Source organism: Tenrec ecaudatus, chromosome 10 (genome assembly GCF_050624435.1).
Source record: "Tenrec ecaudatus isolate mTenEca1 chromosome 10, mTenEca1.hap1, whole genome shotgun sequence".
NCBI classification, from domain to species: domain Eukaryota; kingdom Metazoa; phylum Chordata; class Mammalia; order Afrosoricida; family Tenrecidae; genus Tenrec; species Tenrec ecaudatus.
In genome coordinates, this window is record NC_134539.1 from 23,007,335 (window position 1) to 23,029,486 (window position 22,152).

The 22,152-nt window shown below is 41.7% G+C and overlaps 1 protein-coding gene across 7 annotated transcripts in view; it reads right to left on the reverse strand.

Annotated features, from left to right (window-relative positions):
* Positions 1-22,152, reverse strand: part of ELAVL2 (ELAV like RNA binding protein 2) — a 101,989-nt gene that overhangs the window by 16,570 nt on the left and 63,267 nt on the right. The gene's annotated exons all lie outside the window — the stretch shown is intronic.

Sequence of the window (22,152 nt, forward strand, 5' to 3'; positions counted from 1 at the left end):
GTGTCCACAATCCTCTAAGATAAAAGTCAAAGTAAGTCTCTGTATTTATAATCATTCTTTACATAATAAACTCCATGAGAGATAAAACTATCTCATTCATCTTTGTAGCCTCAATGTCTGCTTAATTTATGGCATGAAATAGATGCTAGAATATATGCTTGGTAAAGGCTATTCAATAGGTGTACCGGAACACAGTATTATAAGGCACAGTTTACCCAAGGCATCTAGATGTCTTTGACTAACCAATCAATGGCTGACTGTAACCTGCCTCTGTCAATTCTCAGTTAACTCCCAGACTCATGAGCTCCCCAACCACAGTCCGTTTAACTATAAAACGCTTCAGGACTAGCCAGCTACAGAGACAGACATTCCATCATACACCAAAATCATCCAAGTCATTCACAGAAAGGGCCAATGAGTGTGAGTCTGTGACTGACTTTCATGACATAGGGATTACTTCTGCCTGCTCATTTTACCCATCCCTCCCCACTTTTAACTCACTTCACTGCATATTTTTTACAAATTCTAATTTACCATATAAGCTGACCCAAATATCAGCTGAGGCACCTAATTTTACCACAAAAAACGCCATTAAAAATGTGCTGAAAAACCTCGGCTTGTATATGAGTATATTCAGTACACTAAATTTAATAGCTTTTGGTATGACACACCAAATATTATCTCCATGGTTTGAACTATGCCCCCAGCTATCTGCAGGAAATACTTTTAAAGAGGTAAAACTCACCTTTAATTTAATCAGCCCGTCCACTAAACAAAGAAATATATACCTGTTGTTTCAATTTTTTTATTTGGAAATTGTATTAGAATTGTCCTGTCCTACAGAAACAAACATTTTGAAAACGTGTTGGGTAAAACTATTCCCACAGAAGTTTTTCTCTTCAAACCTAGCACTTCAGGACAATGAAGCTGAGATCATTTAAATGTAAGTGAAACTTAAGTAATGAAAGATATTTTCATGCCCAAATAATTTCAATAGACGCTATTCCTGGAGTGTTAAGCAACAAAGCCCATATGGGAGAAGCACACCAGCCTGTGTAATCATGAAGTATTGATAGGATCAGGTATCAAACATCAGAGACCCAAAACAAAAAAACATACCATTGTTCATGAGGGGGAGTGTAGAGTGGAGACCCAAAGCCCATCTGTAGGCAATTGGACATCCCGTACAGAAGGGTGGTGGGGAGGAGAGGAGCCAGTCAGGGTGCAATATAGCAATGAAGGAACATGCAACTTTCCTCTAGTTTTTTAATGCTTCATCCCCTCCCCCACCACTATCATAATCCCAGTTCTACCTTAGAAATCCAGCTAGACCTGAGCATGTATATGGATACAGAAAAGAGCTGGAAACACGGGGAATCCAGGACAGATAAATCCCTCGGGACCAATACTGAGAGTAGCCATACCAGGAGGATAATGGGAAGCGGGGGGGCGGGGAATGGGGGGGAAAGAAATACCACTCATAATTATCTATATATAAGCTTCTCCCAGGGGGATGGACAACAGAAAATTGGTTGAAGGGAGACATCAGTCAATATAAGATATGAAAAAAATAATTTATAAATTATCAATGGTTCATGAGGGAGGATGGAAATGAGAATCTTTTATCAAGGGCTCAAACAGAAAAAATGTTTTGAAAATGATGATGGCAACAAATGTACAAATGTGCTTGACACAATGGATAGAGGTATGAATTGTTATGAGTTGTACAAGCCCCCAATAAAATTATTTTTTTAAAAAAAGAACTGATAATGTGAACAAATGAATAATTTTCTTTTTTAGAGCGCAATTGTCTCTGGGGAAGCAAAAAATCACTGGGCTCAGATCCTCAGTGATTGTCTCAGTGACTCTCAAGGAGTTAGCTGTTCTTCTGTTCCTATCAAGTGACTGGTGTTCCCAATAGGAAAAGTTGCTTCATATGGGCAACTGGAAAGTCAAGAGGTTCTCAAAGCAAGTGGGGGCAGGCAGCAGCTTCTGTATTAAACTCTAGATGCGGATAGAAGGTGGCTCTCTAATCAGATTGGGTGTAACTAGGCTCAATTTATTATGGGATTCATGAACCTACACAAAATCTTTTGGCCAATTTCCCCATAATGGAATCTTCTGTATGGTTTTAAGAATAACCCATAATCCACATTGCCTAAAAATCTACATGACCATAGATTAAATATTTACCTCTAAAAGCACCTGCGAAACACCAGGCTTGTAAGGTTGAGAGCAACCTGAATGCATTACAGTGTCCCACAACAGTTAACTGACCAGTAGTACTACTCTACTGCTTTGTGCACTTCAGATGAGTGTAATGTTTTTATTTTAATTGGCATAAAATATATTTAGCAAGTAGATTCACACTTAGTTCTTATTAAAATCTTTGAAAACATGCTTGGGTCAGTTATCTCTTTGGTTTTTCAATGCACTCAGCTTCCAACTCACTGCTTTAAAGAACCAGTCACAACAAACCTTCTCAACATATTATTTTTCAGTAACTTTGTCAGACAAATAGATTTTCCATTACCAAAGGCAACAATGTTCACATTTAAATTACACTGAGGGCCTGGTCAGGCTCCACCATCTACAAAACATTTTTTAAGTATCTCCTAGGTAGGGCACACTTGGAAATGTTGCAACTGGGTACAGATGAGGCATGAGGTAAATACACGCACCCACAGTTCTACACAATATGGGATGGATTTTGGATTCAAACTTAGATCTTTTAACTCCAGATTCTCATCTCCTCACCAGTGTGGTTTCTACAATAAAATGATTAACTGTGTATCCATCTCACTTGGTCTGAGAATTTAAGAGAACTAAATGAATCTTGTTTACACACACACACACACACTCACAGTCCATCAGAGCTAGGAATAATTACGTCAAATTATTTATTCTATTTCCCATTATTTTCTAAAAAGTAGCTTTGTCCTAAGGGAAGGTGAGTGGCCATTAATTGAAACTGGAGAAACTTCACCTCATAATTAGGATTTTGAAATTAAGTCTCGCTGCTTTCTAATTCTCAGATCATCATTAAAGAAGGAACCCCAACTCCCATCACTTTCCAGGAAATAAAGATTAAGAAAGGATGCAGGCTCTCCCGCACTGCCCCTCCCCCAAGGTGCTATGTTCACACCTCACCTCCTCTATCATTTCCTGGGATTAAAGCAGCCCCCCTCCTCTGCTCTACTGGGGACACCTGTTACCCATACCTTCCCTTCCAAGAAAAGAAGAAGCTTTCTATTTCCATCTCATGGGATTTAAACCTAATAAAAAAAAGTGAGGTTTCCGGTGGGAGAGCACTTGTACCTTGGAGATTGAATTCCGTTTCTAGACCAAATTTGTGTATCTGAACATCACCAGCAGCAGCCTTTTTCCAGCCTGATTTTCTAATCCATTTGGTGCTTGCCATGGTTGAACCAAAATACACCACCATGATAAACAGAGAAAAGATTGATGTCCAGGATTTTGTCTTGCTTGGATTCACAATCACTGCTCAAGGAAGGGGGTATCAAGAAATCAAATAATGGACTGTCTGGGAACACGTCCTCTTCAGAGTGTGGAAGCGCAAACATGTCACTTTGAGAACAGAGGTGCACCTGACCCAACCCATAGGATTGCCCATCTCGTCATATGAATTAGGGAGCTGGACACTGAATGAGGAAGGCAGAAGTAGTGCCCTTGAATTATGGTGCCAACAGATGAAGGATATGGAAAGTGCAAGACAGGCTGAAAAACAAGTTGGAAGAAGTACAGCCAGAATGGTCCTTGGAAGAAGTACAGCAAGGAAGGTAAGGCTTTGTCGTTAGGAGAAAGGGGCACCATCCTTGGTAAAGGAGAGGGTCAGAGAAAAAGAGCAATACCCTCACTGAAATGAACTCACACCACGGCTGCAACAATGGGCCCAAACCTAACCGTCGTGAAGATGCCACAGAAGCAGATATGGTTTGTTCTCTTGCCCATACGATTGTTCTGCATTGGAAGAGACTCCACAGCACCGAACAGTAAGCAAGCAGCAAGTGGTGCCTGCTTTTCTGCTCACAGGGGGTAACATGCTGGAATTACCTTCAGCCTCTTAGAGTAGGAAGTCTATCTTTACGGTTCTTCAGGACTGAAGTCCCTAGAGAATACCGAAGAAAGGATTTGCTCTATCACAAATTCTGTATTAGAAATACATCAATGCCATGAACCTCCAGTGTATTTCCCGTCGGGTTCTCCCATCTGGGAGAACGTTCACTGGATTAATAGCTGGGTGCGGATTTGAGATTTTCACTGCCATTGAAACAGGTGACTATTTAATGCCTGAGGAGCAAGGTTATGAAATGTCAAAACTACTAAGTGAAGGATCTAATTTAAGAGGCAGCCAGAGAGTCTGCAATTTAAATATTTAAAGATGATACAGGAAGTACAACATATGACACCAATCTACTCCAAAGATAGCAATTTAAAACTCACGTTACTTCTGAAATTTTTCACAACCCTACAAGTGATATAATAAACAAAGACAAGCAATACTGAGATGATTTGAGGGGAGAAGAGGCAGCAGGATATGAGAAAAATAAATGCTCTAGCCAATGGCTTCTGAAGTTGTTTTTATAAATGAGATTTAACCGGACAAAACAGATTAAAAAGAGGTTTATCAAAGTAATTGTATCTTGAAAATGGGATAGCAAGGAAAACAGTATATTCCTTAAAATTAAAAACTCATTTCTTCATTAGCCAAGCTAAAAATAACGACACATTAAACATGCAAGGAGTAACACACATAGTAAGAAGGGGCTATTAGAACCCAAGTTAATCAAAATATACAAAATTAAAAGGAATACAACATGGGCAAGAATGTGTACTTTCTTATGTGTACACAGTAGTTTCAAATTTCAGTATATCACTTTCAAATGGAGTCTATCTAAATACTTCTGTCCAAAAATATAACTCTCTTGCTTTTCTCTCTGATTTCATCAACAGACACATCAGTGACAGTGGGGGTTTTAAGCCCAACAGATTAAAGTGAGAAAGCCCATAAATGAACTAGGCCATTCCTTTTTCTTAACATAAGGACATTTGAAAAATCACCTACTGACAATATCCCCATGGAACAACTTTTATCACTTGCCAATTACTGACCCAGGACTACAAACATTAAACCTGAAAATTAAATTCTTGCCACTTCAAATTCTTTTTGAAAAGCTCCATTCAGTCTCTCCAGCGGAAAGGAGTAGGCAAGGTCACAGTTAAGCCTATTTATGCTGAGGGTTAATTGCTGTTGATGAAAAAAAAGTGTCCTGATGGAATGTTGGGGACATGGCACTATCATTAAATAAAGGTTAGCTGTGGGTCTGATAGGCAACAGCACAAGTCTTCCGGCAACATCAAGGCTTGAAAGACAGTTGGTCTATTAGACTCTCCAAAAGAGGGTGGCAGTAAAGTACTCAGGATATGTGATCTCCAGTCACAATTCAGGCAGCAGGCCTCAATATTCACCCCCCAAAAAGAAGTGTTCTTTGATCTGCTTTTAAATGCAAACACAACCAAGAATAGGTTCCCTCACACTTGCTTTAGCTTGTTCCTATGTGTTCGTTCTCTCTCTCTCTCTCTCTCTCTCTCTCTCTCTCTCTCTCTCCCCTCCCCCCACAAAGGCATATAAATACTATATCCTAGTCCAAGGATGGTATTTTACCTAAGGAGATGCAATGGGTTGCAACTGAGTAAGCTGAACAACCCCTGTGGACATAAATCCATGAGGAATTAAAGATTATCTCTGGCAGAGGTGGTAGAGTTAAATACCCACAAACTAGACTAAAAGTAATAATCACATCTAACAAGGTTTAGAAAAGGTATTACAGATTACGGCAGTTATCTTTAATGGGGATTCTAAGATACAGCATTTAGAAAACTGAATCAGTGAAAAAAAGTACATACGTAACCTCAAATTTTATTAGACTATGTTTGTTGAATACTTAAAATTATAGTGTTTTAATCCAAGTAGCAATATCAGATATCACGGAATACACATGTAATCTACTCCCTGCTTAAAAGCCTTGAGGGGCTGCCTGATTTGTTGACATTACCTTCTAATTCCCTATCCCTTAATGCTCAGGGTAGAAGACCTGGTGGAGGAATGGGTCAAGTTTGAACTGTTAACCCACAGGGTCCCCAGAATCACTACAGGACAAAGGTGATGCTGTCTGTTCCCCTAAAGATTTACAGCATGGGAAACTCAAGAAGCAGTCCTACCCTGTCCTATAGGATCACACTAGGAATTAGGATCACACTAGGAATTGGAACTCAATGGCAGTGGGCTATACTCAAGGCACGGGCTACCTTTTCTATACAAACATAATCTTTAGGAATTCCCCAAAGCTGCCTGTTGTCTCACAGGAAAGTGTGTTTGCAGAAGCTGCTCTTTCCTCACCTACAGTTCAGTCATTTCAGGTATGGGTATCACTTCTTCCGACTCCCTTGGTGAGCTCTCATCAGCCCTCCCCCTTCTGCTCTTCACAGGACCTTTACACCACAGCACACACATTGCTCTCGCAAAATGCGAACTAAAGCAACATGTATTCATCTGCTACCGTAACTGATGACAGGCGTGTAACTCCTTAAAATAAGAAATTTTACCCCACTTCCAAGGTCTACGACAGCTTGATTATAATAGATGATTGCAAACATGCACTACTTTGAGAGTTTACTTTGGGGAATCTCATCTAAAATGTCAGAGGCCATCATCAGGTTCGCTTTGGACTAAGACCATGTGTGTGACGGTACTTTATTAGGCTGAAGACTTCACTCAACATTTTAAAAGGGAAGTTTCTTTTCTCAAATTGGAGGATCGGTCAAATGAGCAAGAACACTATCTTCCGTAGAACAATACGATGCAGAGAGGAAAAACAAAGCTTACTTTTGGAGCAAACTTATTTTTAGAGATCATTCAATCCAATGTGTTTTTTAAAGAGTGAAGTTGAAAAAGCAGAAAGGCTCAGTGACTTGTGCACAGGCACACAGCAAAGGAGCTGGGGTTTTGACTTCTCATGAAGGAGTTCTCCATTACAGAACTGGCTTGAACACACAATTCTTAAAAATTATTTAAAAAATGTTAGCCCTATCAGTTCTTGGAAGTATAATCGACATTTATAAGAAAATGACAAAAAAGAAACACAAGGCTACTAGACTTTTATCTTTGCTCTGATAAACAAACAAATAAAACCTTTCAATATAAATCAGTTGTCTTGGGGCAGTTACTGAATATATAGTGTATTACTGATGCCCAATTATGTAATTTTATGTAAGAACAAAATGTGTGTGTGTGTATGTGATGTGAGAGAGCGTGCATGAGCAAGCACATGTGAGCGAGCATATTTCTAAATATCTATTTACTTATGCTGGTAATATATCCATTACTATAGAATACCCAGGAAGCGAAATTATGAAAATGTTGTAGATTGAGACTGGGCTTGGGGGCTCAGGATCAGAGTGTCAGAGGATTAAGATCACTACACATAATCTACTATGCAATGTTCTACATCCTACTTTGGAGTCATAACTAGGATCTTAAAAACTCCTAAATGGCCACCTCTCTCTCTCGGGAGGAATGGAGTGAGAAGAAAAGACACAGAGAAAAAGTAGTTCAATGGACTAATGGACTAAGTGAACATTAGTGCCCATGACTGGCGAAGTAGAATTGCTTCATATGGTTCTTCTATTCAGTCACTGGATTAAGACATACAAATAAGATTGATATTCATCCCACTGGGTATAAAAATGAGTCATCTTAGGAGAACTCCTACAACCACCAGGAGTAGCAGTCACCAATGAGAGCGTAAAGGAGCTTGTAACACTTGCCCAAGATGGACAGAAAGTGGGAGAGTAGAGCATCTGAGAACCAGAGAAGGACATGGCTGCTGCCGTGGCCCTGAAGAGGCTCTGGCTGCAAGGGAGAACTATGTACTTTGTTTTTCATGATCTTGACTTGTGAAAACCTGTTAAATTCCCAAATAAGCTCCATAATCTTGAGTATTGTGAAGCCAGTGAAACAGATTACTAGACCCTGCAGAGAAATAGGGTACCGTGGGAGAAATGGTGAGGATGGAAACAGGGTAAGGAAAGTTGGATAGTGGAAACATGTCTGACTTCTGCCTTAGAGGAACCATCCTTGTTTGGATTTCCCTTCTTTGCACAGCCGGACGTTCATCAATGACCCTGAGACCAGAAGAACTAGACAGTACTCTGCTACCACTACCAACTGCTCTGTAGAGGATCACATCAGAAAGTCCTGGACAGAGTGGACGAACACTGAACAAAACTCACAACCACACACAAGACCAGGCTTACTAGAGAAGTTGGAGAGAGAATGGTGAAACCTTCAATACTACCCACAGCCCTAGTCACCATCACCCTTCAGGTATGTAACTGAACTCACCCCAGTGGACCCGTTTTCAGTCAAACTGACATGTCAGAGAGGTAGGCACGCCTTAAAATATACAACCATGTGAGATCAAAGGAGAAGCATTTACCCAAGGGCAATGTTCAGAAAGTTAAGAAAGGAGGGATGGAAAAATACACAGTGAAGAAATGGAATTAGTGATGTGTTACATTCTGAGAATTATAACCAATGGCATACAACAAAATGTGTATCAGCTGTTGAATGGAAAATATTCTCTCTGTAAAACACTAGCCATCAAAATAAGTTCTTTAAAACTAATATGGATAGACTGAAGAATGGCAGTCGGGGCAGGAAGGGAAAAAATTTAGTTATTTAGGAGAAAAATAAAATCAAATTAAGAATATGGAGATTGATTAATTAATTACCAATTAAATTACAAAGTGCCCATAAAGTGCCAACAAATTATTTACTGGTAATTTTGATAACACACCATTTAGCAAACCATGGAAAACATCAATTGACTGTCTAACACTAGAGAAACTTCCTGGCCTCAGATAATTTCCAAGTTTTAGAGTGGTGTCATTGAATAAATTCAAGGGAATTGACTGAGAGTCAATGTAAGCACAAAACCAAGAATAAGTGATGTCATAGGAGTGATAAAATGACATTGTTAAAGCCCATAATAAAACTGAATAGCCGTAGAAAACCCAAAGAATGTTGCTTACATTTTATTATGCAATAATTATAAAGTGGAGACCTGGGAGATTAGATTTCCTTTTTAATAGATCTGTAACTTAGCCTCTGAAAAACAACACAGAGCAGGGCTTATTAAATGCTAACAAAACAGTTCCATCCGTGTGTATCAATTAAATGAGAGCTCATATGGGCTGTCCTGAAAGGCATTTTAATTTTTTTTCTTCAGGTATCCTAGGCTGGCAGGCTTTGCTCACTCCCAATAGCCTAGACTTTAGCTGCCTTTGGCTTGGTCAAGGTACAGAGGGTTCAGCAAGGAGGTCTCATACTGGTAGAGACAAGCATGGATTTTTATGGTGAAGAACAGTCTTAAACCACAAATTAGACCCCAAATGCCTTGCACATTCTGATATACTAACAAAAGTTAAAACACCAGTTGAGGAGAATGATAGTGAGGCATGGCACTGAGGAAAGTGGGGATTTAAAACAAATCAGCTACTACAGTGGTGAGTGGATTAGCCATTCCAAGACCTAAGCAGATAATTGTTATTTGAAATGTCCCATCTATGCATTTCCAATCTCCTAACTACACCGTCCATTAGAATTTTTGTTGATGATTAAAGTGATGAGGGGAAAAAATATGATGGAAGCATCAGCTATAACCACCAGTCAACTCCCACCTTTTGAATGAGGGAATTCTTAGTAGTTAATGAAGGTGATCTGCTTATTTTTTAAAAATCATTTTGTTGGGGCTCATAGAACTCTATCACAATCCACACATACATCAAATGTGTTAAGCACACATACATTCGTTGCCCTATCATTCTCAAAATTTGCCTTCCACTTGGGTTCCTGGAATCAGCTCATTTTCCTTTTTCCCCTCCCCCCTCCCTCATGAACCCTTAATAATTTATAAATTACTATTTTATCTTACACTGCCCGGCGTCTCCCTTCACCCACTTTCCTGAATGTGCATAAGTAAGTGTGGTGAAGAAGGCTGATGGTGCCCGGCTATCGAGAGAGATAGCGTCTGGGGACTTAAAGGCTTGAAAGTAAACAAGCAGCCATCTAGCCCAGAAGCAACAAAGCCCACATAGAAGAAGCACACCAACATGTGTGACCATGAAGGGTCGAGGGGATCAGGTTTCAAGCACCAAAGGCGGGAGGAAAAAATCATATCATCATGAATGAGGGGAGCGCATGGTGGGGACCCAATGCCCATCTGTAGACAGCTGGACATCCCTTGCAGAGGGGTAGTAGGGAGGAGATGAGCCACTCGGATTCAGCGTAGCAATAATGAAACTCACAACCTTCCTCTCGTTCTTATACGCTTCCTCCCCACAACTATCATGATCCCAATTCTACCTTGCAAACCTGGTTAGACCAGAGGATGCACAGCAGTACAGATGGGAACTGGAAATACAGGGAATCCAGGACAGATGAACCACTCAGGACCAAGAGTGAGAGTGGCAATACCAGGAGGGAAGTGGGGGTAGGAAGGGGGAACCAATCTCCGTGATCTGCTTATTTTAACATTAAAATGAGTCAGTTTATTTTGCCACATAATCCTTAATAATATTAAGTAGCATCAATAGGCGGGAACTGAGACCAGCATGATCTGCTTTAGTTTCAGGTTAAAACTCGCAGAACAGAGAATGCATGTATTGTTGAACAAAGTTCCGGCCACCACAAAGGCTTCAATGAAGTCACAACCAGATGTCAATGTGTGACCTGAGCCCTCCAAAGTTAAGAAAGAGTAAAAGCATAGGAGAATCACGGAGATAAGTCTTGGTCTTGGTTCTGTCATTACCATCTATCACTCAGAAGCAATGTCCTGAAGGTTCTCTTCAGCCTTGACTTACTTGCAACTTGACAATGGTAATATGCACTTCACAGCACCCTTATGAGAGTGAAATGGAATAGTCGACATAAAACTCTTAGCACACAGCTAGAGAACCATGATTTTGTAAGTTTTAATATTTACACACAAACCCATTGCCAGTAATCAAATTTAGGCCAACTCCAGGCCTTAAAAACAGAACAACAACAACAAAAAAAACCAACGCCATAGATCCAAGAATGGCTCACACTAAATCCTAGCTCTAACCTAAAGAACAATCAGTTCCTGCCTCATGACCCTGATTGACACTCACCTTCAGGAAACAAACACAGAAGGCACGGGCGATATAGTAAAACAGGGAGAAGAAATTAGAGAGTGCGTGGCTAGCCGATAAAATAGCGTCTGGGGTCTTACAGGCTTGTCTCTAAACCAGCAACCATCTTAAGTGAGATGTCAACTAAGTCCTCATGGAAGAAGCACGCCATCGAAGGATTGTAAATCATATAATCCGAAGTCGAAGGAGGGGTTAGTATCAGAGCCTACATCTTGAGAATCAGATATGCACAAAGGAGCCCAAGGTGCACTTGTGGGAATTACATAGGAAATAAGCCTCCGGTCATCTCCCTCTGTCCATAATGGAGGGATGGGAGGTAAGTGGTTATTGAACAGAGTGCATTGGAGAGATGAGTATAGAAGATGAAAGAGAGAAACATGAGTTGAACAGTTAAAACTGTCAGTTGATCCCCCCTCCCCACTTCGACGCACACTGGATCCAATCTGGTTTTCAATATTTTCTGTGTTTCTGTTTGTTCATGTTAGGGTTTATCTCAGAGGTGTTATGTCACTGGAGTCACCCTCTTGAAGTTGTGTTATATGTTTTTTTCTGCTTTTGGTATATGAAACCCAGGACTGATGAATCTACAGGACAGCAAGTAGAATCAAGGTTTCCGGGGGCGAGGCGGGGCCAGGGGGCAGAGCGGCGTGGCAGTAAAAGGGAAACAGTAAAGTCAGGGAGTCCAGGAAGGAAAAGAATGTCTGAGACTGATTGTGGCAGCGATTGCACAGCACTGCATGGCGTGAGTGAACTGTGGAATGAGATTAAATCCCAGCTGATAATTTAGAACAAAAATACAGAACTGCTCCCCAAAGTTTCCTTTAACTCCCCCCCCCCCATTTTTTCTTTTTCCTCTTCCAGTCGTTTCTTTTACATTGTGATTTGGATGAGCTGGCTGTGGTTTTTATGTATTGACGGTCACCAGGCCTTTCTTCCCAGGAACTGCTGGGTTTGCACTGGCCATCAGCAGTGGCCTCGAGCCATTTGCACTATCCGGGAGCTGTAGCCTAACACTACAGGTAATGAGCTCACCTCGAAAATGTTAGGGGTTACCAGGCACTGTGCGTTCTGGATATGTTTTAGATATTAATTCATTTGATACTCAAGATAAGACTGTACATTAGTTATAAGTTATAACCAGTATCATCCAAATTTATGGAAGAAAAATGCCCTACAGTGCTATTGCCTTTCAGGTCCAGTAAGAAGAGAACGAGAGAGACATGATACAGGGAGATATATATACACTGTAAACAGAATAACAGTTCAAAGATTTCATAAGCATAGCTTCTTCTGAATGCACACTTACTATAGGAATTAACTCTTAAACATGACAGGTTATTTTCTAAGATGATGGTAGATGAGCACTGAGAAGCCTGAAATGTGGTTGAAGTATTTTCAAAGGAAAAGACCCAATTTAATTTCATTTCTGTAACCAAACTACTGCCTATTAAATTTCCCCACTTCCTCATTTTCTTGTGGAGATCTCTGGTAAGAATGCAAACCCAGTACAGTGGGATACAAAATGAGAGAGAGAGGATACTTTGAGGGCAAAACAGAAGAAGTGACTGATGGATTACAGGGGGTGGCATTTCTAATAGATAAAAGGTTATTTGTATGTTCCTGAATGTGGGACGGGTTATGAGTCACCATACGAACAGCAGCCTAATGACTCAATTGTAGTTTCTTACTGAGAAGGGCAATCATGTTTTCACAATAGATTTTAAATATTAAAGAGGTAATATCTTTATGACGAGTGTTGGTGCTAACAGTATGGTCAGTAGTTCAAACCCACTAGCAATTCCACAGGTGAAAGACGAGGCCCTCTGCTCCATGAAGATTTAGAACCTCAGAAATCCAGAGAGGCAGTTTTCCTCTGCCCCACTGGGTCACTAGGAGTCAGAATCCATGGGCTGGAAGTGAGTGTGATGTACATTAACAGGTAGTACTATAGAATTTTCCCGTTACACACTTTCACTAACCACATTGAGACATTAACAGCAAAATTGAAGCAAGTTGCAGAGTTAATTCTGTCTCTTGATGACCCCATGGTCTTTCAGAGTACAACTTTAATCCACAGGGATTTCACTGCTTGTGATCTTTTGGGAGCAGAATGCCAGGACTTTGTTCAGAGGCACTTCTAGGTGGATTTGACCTACCAACTTTTCAGTTAGCAGCTGAGAGTTGAACTGTTTGCATCATCCTGGGACCCCCCCACTAAGACATGAGAGACTTAATGAAGGGAAAAAGAGATTCTGGTGGCACAATGGTTAAGCATTTGACAGGCTGAATACAGGTTAATGGTTCAAAGCCACTATCTGCCAAAGGAAGACAAGGCAGTCTGCTTCTGTACAGACTACAGTTCTACTGTTCTGTAGGGTTGCTATGGGCTGCAAGTGCCTCCATAGCAACCGGGTTGTGTTTTGTTCATAAAAGAGGAGAAGGCTCAACCCTAGGGTTCCCCTCTTTCAGGTTTCTTCGATGATACCCGAGCAGCAGCCTGCCATGAAGCAGTTTCCTCGCTCCCCGGGTCAATAGTACTAAAACTCATTTACAATCCTTTTATTTTGTTGTGATTTAAGTCCCTGGAGGGTGGGAACTTTCTTCCAGCCCTGCCCACCCTGTAGGGACTCTTAACACCTGTGGAATGGATAGACTCCATGGACTCCTGCAGGGGCTGTTTCTGAAGCACCTCGAAGGAAGGATGATTACAAGTTGTGATACTTGGCCAAGCAACCAGTTTTTAGTGCTTTAATGCAAGTGCTTTTTAATGCTTCACTGGAAATAACACAGCTTAAATTGGCTTGTGGAAAGAGAGATGCACTCATCCAATACTTAGGAAGAAGCCACTCTCGAACAATGTGTTTTAAGGGTTCTTCTGAGAATCTGGTGCCTGACAAGTACCATTGCCAACAGATGCCACCCTATGAAGGTACCTGTCAAAAGCTCCCACAAAATATACTTAAAACGTAACAGATAATCTCTGATAGTGCACCTATAGCATTGTGAACATATTCGAACGGTGCATTGGTTCTAATGTTAAACTTTAGGTAGGACTATACACCACTACCGGAAGCACAGTGCAGCTGTTGAAGAACAAGTCAACGAAGTCCTGGTTGGACTGGGTGGAAAGGCTTCTCATGTCACGCATCTAAGCAGTTTACATATCCTACAGAAGTCACTCTCCCCTATCACAGCAGGAAGAGGACAGGAAGGAGTTCAATGGTCATCTCATGTAGACAGGGAAGAGCAGCAAACAAGTCCTTTACTACCCTTCACCCCACCACCCACTCAAGGTCAACCGGGGTAAAAAGAAAAATCCAACAAGTTTCTCTTTGAATTGCATTGAAATAAATCGTGGGTTTGTCCATCTTGGAACACATAAAGCAGGTATTTGCTGTTCCTTATTTTAGCCAACACAGTGGTGTTAACGACTGTGAATTTGGACTTAAAGACCCCAGGCACACACTGGAATAGGGTCACTGGATCCAAAGGTTTTCCCTAGCTGGTTTTCAGACGCAGACTCCTGGGCCTTTCTTCCTGGTCTGCCTTCATGTGGAGGATGCATTAGAATCTGTTCAGCATCAAAGCAACATTAGCAATAAAACGATTAAAACATTAGCCTCCACTAACATACCAGCGGCAGTCATGCATGTGCTGCAACCGGCGGGGAAAGCAAGCCTACAATCTGTGAGCAGCACACTAGAATCCTCCCACTGAGCTACCAGCAGTACAGAAGGCATTACTGAAAATTATTTGTGAGGTGCTCCAGAGAAAGATGCCCCTTTCAGAAAACAGACCATCAAGTATGGGGAAAATAATATTCATTAACAAAGAAAAGGGGGACATTTTCATGACCTGGGTGATGGTTGGGGCAGAAGGGTATATGAACTTGGGTGAAGGAGGAAGCAATATACATTAAGAGTGAGATCAAAAATCGTAATGATGTGGGCATGAGAAGAGAAGCCATGCAAGCTCAGTGGGTTTGGATGAAGAGAATGGACAATTCCTGTGATGGCTGGGTCAGGATTCTCAGGGGTTTGGCAGTATTATGTAATCAACTCCATAGGGGACTTACTGTTAACAGCTAAACAATTTTAACAAGATCAGGGTGGAATGCAACCCCCTTACTCAGGTCACAGGTTTGAAACAAGTGAGAGGACGTTTTCTCAGGAGTATGGCCTTCGTCCTATATAAACAGATGCAGTGGAAAAGTTTGCTTGCTTTTTGCTGAGTCTTTTTCTTGCATCTGGCTCATACACCTCTGGTTCTTTGAACCTGAGCCAACTCCCTGCTATATTGCCTGCTGATCTCAGGAACCATCAGTGACCTTGGGTTCATTTGCTTCTCCAGTCACAGGCCTGACTGGCTGACCTTACATTCCTCCACCTCTACAGGCCCGAGTGCTCCTGCAGCTTCTGGGCTCACTGGCCCCTGAAGCTATGAGCGCCACAAGAAGCCTCCTGCTTAACATCTGACATACAATTGTGTGACCCATGTCTTGATATCCATCCATCCATTTCACTGGTTTGACAGAGGGTATGTAGCTGCTACACATATGTTTACATATGTTTCAAATATATCCACGAATGTGGGGGAGCACACATAGGGGCAATGTTATGAAAACGTCTTACACATAACCAAATACCTTGCAATGAGACACAGGGCTTGGGGCGCACGACCACAGTCTTTATTCTGCTTTGCTGAGCAGCTAAGAACTGACTTAATAGTTTGTGAGAAGAACTGAAAATCTGTTCAATGGACTAAGTTTAATTTGGTCATATGGCAGAGTACGGTCAAAAGAAAAATGCTAAGAATTAGACTCTTATTCAAGGAGAGCCTGCTGAGCCAGAATATAAAGATTTTGGTAGAACCCTGATCATACTGCATGAGGTGAGAAATTCTAGAGTCCTTAAGTGTCAGGGTAAGGCTATGGTAAGTAAGAGAGTAAGTGTTGGACGGAATATTAGGAGCTCTGGTGATGCAGTGATTAAAACACTCAGCTGCTAACCCATAAAAGCCTACAGTTCACACCCACCAGCTACCCCTTCACAAAGTATGACCTGACAGGCTGCTTTTCTAAAGATTCACAGCCGTGGACACCATATGGGGTATTTCTAGTCTGCAATATACGGTGATTTTAAGTTGGAATTGACTCAATGGGAGTGGTTTTTCATTGTTTTTCAATCATCTGACAGAGAATCCTGGTAACACAGTGTTCGGCTACTACTTGAACGGGCGGGAGACTGGAACTCACCAGTGGTCCCAGGGAAGAGTGATATAGCAATCTGCCTCTGAGATGAAGGGCTTGAAGACCCTTTGGAGCAGTTCTACTCTAGTCTACAGGGTTACTCTGAGTCTATACAAGATGATGAAGGGGGGTGGGGCGGTGGCCCTCTGACAGAAATGTATGAAAGTAAAATATGGAGGCAGCTGTCCCATTGGAACCCAGGTGAGAACAGTCCAAATTAGAATGGCTTATTTTTAAAACCTCTAAAGGTGAATCTCCATTTGTTCTGTGACTGGAAGAAAAAGAGCTCCTTGTCAACACTCATTCACATACTCAAAAGTCATCTCTGACCTACTTATCTGAGGAGGCTTCCAAAAGCTGGTAAAAAAAACAACTGAAAAGTAGAATTTTATAAAATTCCTGAAGCCTCCACACATATGCATGAGGAAAATATCATGAGCCTGTCTCTGTGAGTACACCATATACTAAACTCACATCTTGGAAAACGCATCATCTGCAAATACTTTAAATGACTCCCACAGGTAGCCTTGGATCTTGGCAGAACAAGACAAGTATACATCAATGAACAAATGAATTAATCTGCCCAAGAGTCAACCTGACAGTGCCTCTTATAAACCAGGTATTCACTAAAAGGAGACAGATGTAAAATATGGAGCTGTATGCGGTGAAAAATTCCTACCAATTATTTTTGGAGGTCATGATTTGATAAAATTGCACTTCACAGCTTTCAGATCTAAGTTTCCTTCAAAAGTACACATCACAAAAATGCCCGTGCCATTGGAAGAGATCCTGCCCGAGTCTCTTCCTTAGTACCTTTCTTCTGTCTCTACTTGTGGAACCCTCCCACCTCTGACGCCCTCCCACAGGCCACTAGACAGTCAGGGGCTTGCCCACTTCCACTGCACCCTGTATTCACTTCACCTACATCCCAAAGCAAGCGCCAGGGATGCTACTACCAGAGGTCGGTAAGGCAGGTATGACATGCCCTGGACACTACTTTGGGAGTCACTTCTATTAACCTGCACCAACCCATTGTCCTTCTTCAAGCAGAGGGGAAAAAACACAAACCATCCAGGTGGGGGGGTTACATGCCACCAGGTCCAAGGTCCAAGGGGCACAAGACAAGTAGTGGATTAACATTCCGGGATACCACAAACATGGCGGAGGAAGCCAGACAAAAGTGAAGGTGCTTCTGCTAATACTAATATGAGAGGGTGCGGTTTAGAGATTTTCCCAAGTGCTCATGACCCTTGATAAGCCCTGTCTACCACAATGACACCAACCATAAGACTCGCTTGTCGTATTTTCCCAATACTCCAAAGGTGAACAAAGCCGACCGGCACACACTGAAAGGCAAACCAAAGCCACTGCAGTCAAGACAGAGGCCAGAAGGAAGAGCCCATGGGGTTTCAGAGCCATCAATCTTCCCAGCACCAGGCTGCCGTAATCTTTCTCCCACAGAAGCGCGGGTGGGTTAGAAGTGCTCAGCAGCCAAGTGCTGAACCACCGCGCCACTGGCACACACTCGGTGTCCAAAGTGTTTGTGGAGTTAAATACCGACTTACATATTCCCTATCCAAGACTACTGCCATGGGGAATACAACCGTGTGCAGATGCTACTCGGTTAGTCACTGCAGAGTAAGGCTGGAAGACAGCACCACGACATCCATTCCTGCTACTGACGGATATTCATTTCCCAAACAGACCTGACACAGTCTCTAACCAACTCATTGCTTCCTTTAAATACAAGATTAATAAGAAAAATTCCCCGAAAATTGCTCAAGAATGAACTAACTAGATTGTACTCTCCTTCTGTGAGGCCAACATGCCCAAAAGCCAGTTACGCAGTCAACGTAGTCACTCAGCGTCTCTGCTTATTCTCCCAGGCCCATGGTGCTCCCCAGGTGAGTTCGATGCTAACTCCACTAGGCTGCCGAAGGTGCTGGGTTGTGCTGGACAGGTGCTGGAGTCCTTCCTGTCCCCATTTTAATTGACACAAGGTTAGTCCTCCTCTCAGCTTTGGAGTTCTTTACATAAGGAAGTAAGCCTTTCTGCTTAATTCTGAAATCATCTATTTGGAGCCTTCAACAAAAACATTTTCTACTCCCACTGACTTATCCACCTTATGAAATTAAGCCGCAAAACCAAACCCACTGGCAATTCCAACGCACAGCAATTCCAGCAGTCCTATCTAAGGTTTCCCAGATTATATATCTTCATGGGAGCAGGGGCCTCCCTCCTCCGGCTCCAATGCAGTGAGTGGCTTTGAGCCACGCCCCTTGCAGTTAGCAGCCTAACCCACAGTACTACTGGCTTCCTTCCTTTCATGTCATGTCATCCGGACACACAGCCCTGGATTCTGAAGATCACCGACAACCTATAAACAATGTAAGCAAGGATCAGCACAACTCCAAGTACCAAGTATTAAAAGAACAGGATCAGGGATCGTTTTAAAACTAATACTGCTTAAAATGGTTAAATTTCACTGTAAGGTATTTCCAAATTTAATTTCAAATACTTTTTAAGCTTGCAATTAAATATTTGTTTTTTCCCTTTTAATATTCTATTCATTCACTCCTGACCCTGCTTGGAGAAAGAAAGGGGGGAGGAAAAGAGTCCATGTTGGATGGGTAACAATCGCTTTTAAAGCCTTCCCAGTCTTCAAGGCTGACACTGGTCTTCTCATAGACTACATAATGAGGGCTAATGGGATGGGACTCCTGAACATAAAATAACGTCTTTTATTAAAAATATAAGACACCTTAACAAATTATTTCCTAAATTTACAAAGAAATATTTCTAACAAATGATCTTCCCCTTTAAAAGAAAAACTGTTTACTCCCATTATCCTCCTTTAAAGGTGGCCTAATTTTTAAGAGTCTACGACTAGTATCTACAAATTAAAAATGGCATAGCTGTTATAAGCAAATTCACACACACAAACCACCCTATAAAACAAAAACAGTTGCTGTTGAGTGGATTTTAATTCTTGACAATCTTATACCCACACACAACTCCAAGGTTCAGTGTGGCCTGGTTGTCACAACCCTTGTGTGTATGCATAGACTTACACCCACGCGCGCGCGCACACACACACACACACAGGAAAGCAACTCACATTTTATCAAGTGGAACTCTTTTGGTAAGTTTAAATCGTAAAGCTATGTACCAGTTTAAATTTTTAAAAAGCAGTGGCAGAAACATTCTGCATGGCCTATGGCATTTCTGCTCTCAAACAGGCCTGTATGCAAATGTGGGTTTCTGACGTGCATACATTCATACATACAGAAACATGGAGTAAGGGGAAATTTCATAATAAGCCCTCTGACACAGAACCAAGGGAAATTTTACCCACATATATTTTGTGGACCTGATGCAAGTTATAACATTATGAAAAATGTATTCCAGACACCATTTTGAGAGGATAATCCCTGAAACGCGATGGAATGCTTATCACTTTCAATCGACCAAAATTATTTTTCTCTTAATATGATTGGACATTATAGAATCATCACAGGGAAAGCTTTTTTTAAGTGAAATGAATAACAGGGCTAATGGTCTCACTCAATGACTATCCTTCATTCCCCAAATATCTATTAAGATACCTGAGTTGTGTATCCCCCCCCCCAAACAGCTTTAAGAAAAATAATTACTATACTGCTAAAGCCTTTCACAGAATGGCACTGAAATTTTACAAAAAGGAAGATTTGTACTGAAGACACTGATGATCTCCACTACACACCCCATTGCGGTTCACAAAACCGCTGCGGGAAGAGGGAGTGCCAAGGGGTATGGCCACCATTGCTTTGTTCTAAGACAAAGTGTTCCCCTGAACCGGAGGCTTCGGATCTCTGGAAGCATCCTATTGGGTTTACCTTGAGACTACAGTCCTGAAGTATTTAATTACACTGTCGGGAGCTGTGAATGGTCTGGCACCATGCCCTTTCCCTTGGCCTTGCTGATTGATAGCATCAATAACATTCACTGGCTGTAATTAAACTGCCAAATAGTATCCTCTTTGCCACTTGGTAGGATCAATGTTCTTTAATACTCACAGAACAAAGTACAAAGGTAAGAGGGTGTTTTTACCCCTCACCTTCACAGTTCATTTGACTTTGTGCTCCAAAGCAGTTTGCAGACCATGCATATTTCACAATTCCCCCCAGACAGTGGCTAATGAAGAACACCACTGGGGGAAATGCTGGCCAGTTGGTGACAATTTATTATTGCCCTGTTTTTGCAAATGGGAGAACAGAGACACTCAAAACTTTTCAGCAACAGTACGCACTGCAAGAAAGCCGCATCCAGTGAATGGTTTTTCCGTTTTAAAAAATTTTCATAACAAAGAATGCAATCAAGCTCTTCTAAAAATGGAGCCAATTCCCATTTATTCAGGCTCGTCTAGAATGGCAGCCAATAAACGTGAGATAAAATTTTACATTTGTTGCATTTTAATAACAACTTTCACAATCTAGGAGTCACAATCAAATTGGACCATATAATTCAACTCCCAGTCACTATTTGGAACGATCCATTTTAAATGAAAGGGCCCAGTCCAGGTAGACACTCATATGTGTATAAGAGCGAGCTTTATATAAAGAGTAATGTACATTAAGGAAACATCCCAGCACAGATCAAGTCCATAAGTCCGATATGAGCCCATATGTCCAATACCAATCTATACAGCCCTCTTCCGACTCACAAAACACATGCAATGACGCAAAATGCAGGAAGATCACAGGCCAGTGGGTGGAAGTCTTGTGGATCCAGTGGCAGTGGAAGCATCTCAGCACTGGCAGGGTTCTCCATGTAGCTCTTCCAGCACAGGGCTCTGGTATAGCTCCATGTGTGTTGTCCACAGGAATGTCTCTCAGGGAGCCAACCTGCATCCTGCCTCCAGCAAGCTATTTTTCTCCTCAGTGCCTCCAAATGAGGTCATCAAGCTGTGACCTGGTTGACAGGTTCAACTCCACCCAGTCACTCTTAAGTCTCAAACTGACAACAGACTGTAACTACCACAGGCCCTGAAAATTCCTCAATCACTTTCAGAATCAAATAATGTGAAAATATTAATAGGCTTGAAATAAGTACCACAGCCCTTCCAAGTGCAAAGAATTCAAAAGCACTAAGCAGTGGTTCTTGGGTCAAATAGTCACGTGTAGAAGCGATTACAATGCTACTGCCTTCACCTCAAGTCTACAGAGAACCACATCCTCTCAATATCGGTTCATGTCCAGGAATCTGCACTCACCCAAGTGATTCTGGTGAGTATTTTGTCTGATATTCCCTTATTATCATTTTTGTTGTAGTTACTGGTTTTGGTGACATCACGTCTATTTCAACTTAGTGACCCCCGTGTAACAGAAGAGCACAGCTGTTACGTTTCCTAGGCTATAAACCTCATGGGACCACTGTGAGATCTTTCCTCTTGTGGAATCACTGGGCCAGTTCGATCTTTCATCTCGCAGCTTAGAATGCAGGAAGCCTAGAATTTGGGGATGTAAGGGGGAGCCTCAAAAATGTTTGTGGAAAGATGGGACTTAAAAGACAATGGAACAGGTCCATGAGCTCTTTGAGGCTCCTGGTGTTAGAGGTGTCCTGAAGAGCTCTTTAAAATGACAAATGTCACGCCCTCCTCATCCTCTGGG